Here is an 8,347-nt window from a genome sequence, read left to right as displayed (position 1 = left end):
ATAAACTGGGATTTTCAGAAAGAAATCGACCGGCTAATTCGTACATTACAAGTGCAATCTGTGAGTGGAAGAGTAAAAATATGCAAGCCTTTCTCAAGTTCTAAATGTGAATTTGTCTGTATTAATTGCATCCCAAAGATGGAACCTTGTACCTTTGTGGGAAACCGACTCCCTCCTCAGTAGAAGGTTTATAATAATTAAAAAATAGAAGATACATACTACATACATACATACATACATACATACATACATACATACATACATATATACATACATACATACACACATACATAAGCGTGGCTGAGTGGTAAGATGGTTGCCTCCCAACCATGTAGTTCCGGGCTCAGTCCCATTGTGTGGCACCTTGAGCAAATGTCTTCGACTATAGCTTCGGACCGATCAAAATCTTGTGAGTAGATTTTGTAGACGGAAACTGAAAGAACCCTATCGGATATATATATATATATATATATATATATATATATATATGAATAGTATGTATGTTAATAATGACTTACTGGCCGTCATGAAACAGTCTGAAGACGGCAAAGAAACCGAAACTTCGAAGCCACTATCAATCATTTCCGAGCAAAAATTAATACACATTTACACTACCTAAAGTATTGAGTAATTCGATGTTCAATGCTAAATTGTTTTATACTTGCAGTAATACCCGTCGTTGATCGGGCAATTACTTTTACTCTTTCTCGGGATCAACATTCAAAGTGTTATTATATATATAGATTTACTCCTCCTGTATGTGTGTATTTTATAAGAAAAAAAATATGTAAGAACTGAAGTAGAAAAACGACCAATTTCATACACGAACTTCTGTTAGTTTATTATATGACAATAATAAGTGAGTTTTATGTATTATTTTATATACCAATACAGTAATGACGATTATATGATACGCAAGGCTTTGGTAGGCGCGGAGTTGTAATTAAAGGGAATTAACCAATATGCCGCACAGTGGGACTGAACCCAAGGCGACATGGTTGGAAAGCAAGCTTCTCAACTACACAGCCATGCCTATAAAGGAGAGATACGCTTTGGATATAATATGCTTAACTAAAAGCGGGGATGCTTACGGCGAGAAGTCCTTTGATTTTAATATTTATTCGCGCAATCAACAACTAAAAACGCTACACCATACAGGGTGTTTCAGAATTAACTATGTTTCAATGAAATTGAGCAAATTTTAAAAACACTGACATAATTTTATGTTTATTACCAAAACAAATAGATTTATAAATCTTACGTTTAGTTTTAATGAGAGTGAAAATTTTCAACATGCTTGTATCTCTACATACTTCAAATGTCTTCTAGCGTTGTGGAACACATTTTGAAGCATTTCAGGAGTTAGCTCCGGCGCTGCTAAACAGAACGTGTTCTTTAAGCTCAGCTAAACGATTGTTCTATCTTGGGGATGGAGGTAAAGAAAATGATTGCTGCTAAATTGAAAAAAAAAAAAAAAGGCTCTCATTGACAAATAATTGGGGTCCAACAGGAATGAAAATAAAATTATAAACAAAATTCAAAATTTATACACTTTTAAACATGATAAACAAATAAAAGTGAGTTTTAAAAAATGCATCCGATTTCACTCAAATCATCATTAATTCTGGGACACCCCGAACTTACTCGTCCGACTAAACGTGGGAGGACACACAGGGGGCACTAAATGCAGGTGGCGCGTGTACCTTCCGAAAGTGGTCACGCGGTCAAACTTCAAATGGCTGTGAGTCACAACAGCGCCTTGTGTTTTTATATGAACATTTTGCATTATGTATTTCAGACATGGATGACATAGAAAGCAGACATGCTCCCGGGCCATGCTGCGTGTGCAGGATTGAAAACGTGAAACATCAACAGGGCACTTCTGGAGAATGGATGAATGGGGTTTGTTATGGCTTTACCTAGCCGCGCATACACACGCACATGGTCCAGAGGTGCGCGGGATGGTAAGATGAAGTATCAACTTGGCGTCGACGAAAATTTTAATCTTCCCATTTCCTCTGTCAAATTGGACAAAAAGGTTTTCATGAAATATTATACGCTACTTATAATGCATAAGTAGTATCTTTTTTTTTTTCGTGTGAAAATGGTCTAAAACAAAGATAAAACCCTGTATACTTAAATCTAATTAATCTACATTTGTGGTGGTGGGGGGAGCATAGTCGGCGTTAGAATTTTTTTTTTAGTCAATAGCAATTCGAGGAGCCTGTTTTTAATGTTTGTTGCAAATTTGGAGGAAAGCGACTGTACACACTTCGAGTTAAGAGCCTTAACACATCGAAAAGGCCTTTAAAATGCGGTTTATCTACCCCTGGGCCCATATTAGGCAAGAAGTTGAGAATTATTTTGGCCATGACACTCCACGAACCCTATGTATTGCATGTGTAAAATTTCATTAAAATCGGTTGGGTAGATTTCGAGTTTTAACATGACAAACACACAGACAGACACACATCCTGTATCTATTATATAAAATCCTTTCTGTCTGTGTGTGTGTCTTCTAGGATCACGGGCATCCTCCATCGGAGTGCGCTCAAATTTGATATGTAGATACCGACGGTATCAGGGCGTGTATAAGTCTTGAAAGAATTACAAAAAATCGATTCCAGGTGAGAATGCGATCGATAAAGCCGTGGGAACGTGCATTTGTACGAGCAAGTACATCAGCTGTTGCGATCGATACTACGCGTACGCGAGAAAAATGCACGGTGCTTCAAATTTAGGTTAAATCAGTGTTTCTAAAAGGGGAGGCCTACGGGACGGTCGAACAAGTTGTTTTGAGAAAATTTGCTTTAAATGTTTGACAACTCAGCATCGTCGATTGGACGGGAGGCGCTTTGCTCGTTTGATTCTGCTTCTGCCCTCATTCCTGCTTTTTGTCGTAAAACTGATTGATCTGGAACTTTTGATAGTAGGAGATCGTATTTCATTTTGAGACATCTACATGCACACCATGTAAGCTCTCTGTTTCTTCAAGAGCTGTGGGACCCTGAATCCCAAGCTATTGCAGTACCTGTTCCTGTATTTTGATGGCAAGGGTGGGATTTTAAGCACTATGCAATGGCGCCCAGTTCTGGTGTTTATATAACTTTCAATGCCAGAGTCCTTCCAAGTACAAGTCCTTCCAAGATTTTCCAGATGTATATTGCAGCATATCTCTCCCGCCTTCTTTGCAGGAGTGTGTATGTATGTATGCACGTGTTTGTGTATGTATGTATGTATGTATGTATGTATGTATGTATGTATGTATGTATGTATGTATGTGTCTTTATTTTTGTGTTTGTTCTCCAATTCTTCTTGACAACAGGTTTTTGTTTGTATTCCCCGTAACTTAGCGGTTCGGCAAAAAGAGATCCGATCGAATAAGTACCAAACTTAAAATTAGTACTGATGTCGCGATTTGTTCGACTAAACCCATTCAAAGCGGTGCCCCAGCATGGCCACAGTCCAGTGAAAGAAACAAGCAAAAAAAACAAAACAAAACAAAAAAAAACAATGAAGGTATTGCTAATATCGATTGATTGAAACAGATCAATTACAGAAGTCGTCTTAACCCAGTAACCGGATATCCGGGTTGTCATTGTTGAATGTATTGAGTCATAATTTTCTTTGCTGAGTCATCGTCTTCCAGTCCTGTAATGGAAGGTGTTTTATGACAAACACTGAAAGTGTAACTGCAAAGAAATATAAAACCTATAAGCTATAAAACAACTACGGCTGTGGAACGGGCAGAATCGCTAGAACGTTGGATACAACGCCAACGGTATTTAGTTACGTCCTTTTTGGATTCTGAGTTCAAATCACGCAGAGGTCAACTATTCCCTTTTATCTTTTATCCTCCCCAGAGTCGGTTAAAAATAATTTAAAAAATCAGACTCGAGGAGCGGAATCGATTTGGTATTCCATTAAGCTGTCTTAGATGTTTTATAGGAATATGGATATTGATATATTTATCAGTATAATATACAGTTTCGTCATCTGCTCCTACCCTTGTCCGCCAAAATTAACAGTGCTGTTCACCTGTTGACGGATACCTCACTGATTACCGGAAGGTTAAGCAATTGATTCTATTTATTCGCACCGGTGCCTGGAGAGATAAATACATGTAATAAATCGTGGTTAGTTATTCCATGCTGTTTAAATGTTGATCGATCGCTTTACTCACTGCAAACGTCTGCTTACACTATATCTACCATCAGCGTTCGTTATCATAATATTTTTTTTTCGATTTTTGTATTTTTACTGCCGTTTTTTTATCTAGCACTCTTGTTGTTAATTCGCCTCAACACGAAGATAAAAGACGCTCCCATTGTGACAATCCTGTTATTTCTGTGAGTCAAATAAAATGGTTAACGACTTCAGTTCCGGCACTTTATGTTCAGTCGCCTGCGTGGCACCTTGAGCAAGCTTCTTGTTACTATAGCCTCGGGCCGACCAAATCCTTGTGAGTGGATTTGGTAGACGGAAACTGAAAGAAGCCCGTCGTGTGTGTGTGTGTGGTGAGAGAGAGAGAGAGAGAGAGAGAGAGAGAGAGAGAGAGTGTGTGTGTGTGTGTATGTGTGTGACCACTGCTTGGCAACCGGTGTTGGTATGTTTACGGCCTCATAACTTAGCGGTTCGGCAAAAGCGAGTGGTAGAATAAGTACCAAGTTTAAAACAAAAAAATAAGTACTGGGGTCGATTCGTTCGGCTAAAATTTTTCAAGGCGGTGCCCCAGCATGGTCATAGTCTAATGATTGAAACAAGTAAACGATAAAAGATAAAGACTTCACAATTCCGCCGAGGATGGCCGTATGTTTTATCGTTTCAGGGTCGATCAAATAAACACCAGTCGAGCACTGGGGTTGATGTAGTCGACTCACCCCTCTCACTTAGTATTCCTGTTGGTATCGAGGTGCTGCCAATTGTGGAATGAATTTATATTTCTTACTACATTATCTGACAGGAATTTTTTTTTTTATTTCGAGATGCTGGAGTATGATTTGAGTGAGACTTGACTACTTTTTCTAACAGGTTGAACGATCCCACAGCGGCTGCGTCATTGTTTTTCTCTGTGTATGTCGCAATATTAGTCGGCAGTCCGTTTCTCACTACCGGACAAAGGCCCTGAAGTCTTTGTGGTCCACCTCAGCCATGTGTAGAAAGTTAACACGCGTAGAACACGAATATTGTTCGTGGTGTTGGTCAGTGAAGAGACATCTCTCTTCTCCTGGATAGGACGACAGTTTATGACATGATACAAAATTACGCAAGCTCACAGAATACCTTTCAGCTACTTATTTCGAGTAAGCCACTATATGGTCACTTTGCCTGCTAGAAATAGCAGTCAAATCTCCACCAAATCAAACCACTCAAGAAGTATACGTAGAATAAGGTAACCACAGATATCTTTGAAGGAAGATGATTACAGCTGGAATGATTTGGGTTTATTTGTTTGCTCTATCAGTTTTAACCTAGGGTCAAACCAGCGTCAACAGCAACAGCATTTTAGAGATGAATTGTCTCTACCGACTTCTAAGCAAACTAGAAACACCAGGCAACACTGATGGAAGATTGTAAAGATTGACCTTTTAGACCAGCTCTGACGCTCTCATTAAAACTAACATAAACTAATGGAAACGGCATCAATGCCTCAGATTATCCTACCATTCCGAACCTTTATGCTTCAATAGCAAATTATATCGATCTGAATTGATATTATGCGGCCCTATCATCCGACTGTGATTGACTGTCAATCAGAGGGTCCCATCTCTAGATGCGATCCAGGATGCGTGTGTGCGTAGCAACAGCATCATTCCAGAAGTGGGCGCAGTACAACATTATAGATCTTATCTGAGCCTTGTAGAGTGTCAGCAGCTATTATAGGAGTGGCTGAAAGATTTTCTGGCGTCGAAGAGAAGGGCCAGTCTTTCGGATACGGTCCTAGTTATGTTAAGGACGTACTTTCACCAGAAGAGACCAGTGGTGATACCGAGGCCCGGCATTTAGAGCGACTGAGAAGTATCTAACTGAATGCTGCTCATATTTGGAGAGTTAAGGTGGTGTATATTTGATATTAGCAATACTTGATTTTTTTCTGCTCGAAAAGTCAATGTTAGATGATATTACTTGAGAATGTTTTCATAGTCCCAGTTTATGGAATCAATGGAGGTTTGGAATGTGGTTTTTGGGCTGCGTGTAGATGATGCATAGTTAGAGAAATTTCGTAAAGAATGAAGGGTCGTATCATCTATATGAGAATGGAAACTGATGTGGGCGACAAGTAGGTAATTGATGTATAGGACGAAAAGAGTGGTGGATAAAGCCGAAACCTGAGGAAGACCAGAATTAAATGAGAATTGGGCAGAAAGAGCTCCATTAAACATGTGCTTGCGATCTGAAAAGGGGCCACTGACCCAAGAGATGGGCGATGGTTGGAGCCCGTTGGCGATAAGTTTTCTTTGGGGATTCGCTTGCCAGACATGAGCGAAGACTTTGCTAATGCCTGAAGCTACAATATTATTAGTTTTGCTGAAGAACTTCTCTGAAGCGAGATCTCACTGGTGAATGATGTAAGAGAATAGGTATCCAGTGAATCTGGCTCTGCGGAAGCTGTAGTGACAATCGCTGAAGGCAGGGAGAGAGAGAGAGAGAGAGAGAGAGAGAGAGAGAGAGAGATTGACAATGTTGAGAAACGTTATGGCTGCTTCCATTACCTTCGAGATGTTAGAAGTGAGGCCGATGAGAGGGTAGTTCATTGGATCGGATGGGTTTGCCTTTTTTTGAAACGGCGCTCACTGAAATGCGCTTCCAAGTGGCAGGGCACAATTCCGTAGAGAATTAAAGAGTTCGTTGTGCATAGAAGACTGTTCTGAGACCAATAAACTAGCAGAAATCTATGCTAAGGAATATGGTAATAGAGTGCTACAATGTGAGTTTTGAGGGACACTACCTCAAGTAAAAGAATTATAAGAGAATGGAGGAAGCAAGAACAAAGGTTATAGATAGCTAAAAATTTTAAAAAGTAGGTAAATGTGACTAATTTTGTCCTACTTTAACCACAACTTGAACAGGAATTAAAAGAAACTGTGTGAAAGATATTTCTAACCAAAATGAAAATTAATGAGGCCAGGGATAAATATGGTATTTTTGTTCTTTCTGCCATTAATGTATTTATGTAAGATGACAGTTCTTGTAGTTGGATTTCCTGATTTACCGGTATTTTCATCTCTATTGGAAGCTTGTTGCTATAAAGTATTTTCTGCTCCAGCTAAGCTGCTTTTGTTTTCTCTGGTAAATTATAATAGTATACTTATTAAAGAGATTCTTCCTGCTGTTCGAGTTGCATGTTTTTACCGAATTTTATTTTCTGTTACACTATAGCTATATTGAAACACGATAAAAAGATTTTTTTTCTTAGTATTCCTGTTGGTATCGAGGAGTGCCTTACATGCTTAATATGCTGTCAAATATAGTACCAATCCTATATATCATTTCTCTGGACACGTGCCCATGTTTCTAGCGTAAATTTGTGTATAAAATGATATACACTCCTCGCCCCCATCAACAGATACAGTGACCAATATCAAACCGTTACTGATTTTATATATACACTGATGTCGACATATTTTTTGAAATCTCCAGAATCCATGCAGACTTAATGAAATTTCGAAAATACTATCATTCTCCGTGTAACCTTTATTCCTTAAAAAATGCTAAATATTCAATATCAAACATTGATAATTTAATTCACAAATAAAATCAGGAGTGAGCTATAATAGTATTTGTCTTCAGAATAAATATTTCATAGAAATAATGCGCAAGTGTTTAATAAAGGGCTCAATGAAAAGAATTCAGATTTCATGATCCCTGTGTACTACAGAAAACTGCAATACAATTATACAAAACATTTGCTCACTCAATGAGAGAGGTGATCTAATCTCATGGTGTAGACACCAGAATAAGTTTATTTGAAAAAATTGGTCTGAATTGCAAACAGGCTAAGCATTTCATGACGTAATAGCAATGGAAATAGCTGTGTAAGAAAGGTAATAATCAATAATCGTCGTAGTGATCGGAAAATTCAATCGCAAACGAACTGACCACGAAAGCAAGAGCATAATAACAAAATAATATTTAGCGACAACAGATAAATCCAACACCTAAAGGAATTAACAATTTCAGAAACTGGATATCATTATTACAGTGAACTGATAAACGGCATAACAGAACAATAAAATTTAGGGAGATCAAACGAAACACATGCAGAGTTAATACTGACCCCAGCAATTCAGAGATAGTGAAACACACAAATGAAATCTAGCAGAAGCCAATGAAAATGTGCGATAAC

This window comes from Octopus sinensis, linkage group LG8 (genome assembly GCF_006345805.1).
Source record: "Octopus sinensis linkage group LG8, ASM634580v1, whole genome shotgun sequence".
Taxonomy (NCBI): Eukaryota; Metazoa; Mollusca; class Cephalopoda; order Octopoda; family Octopodidae; genus Octopus; species Octopus sinensis.
Note: the sequence above shows the minus strand (reverse complement) of the source record.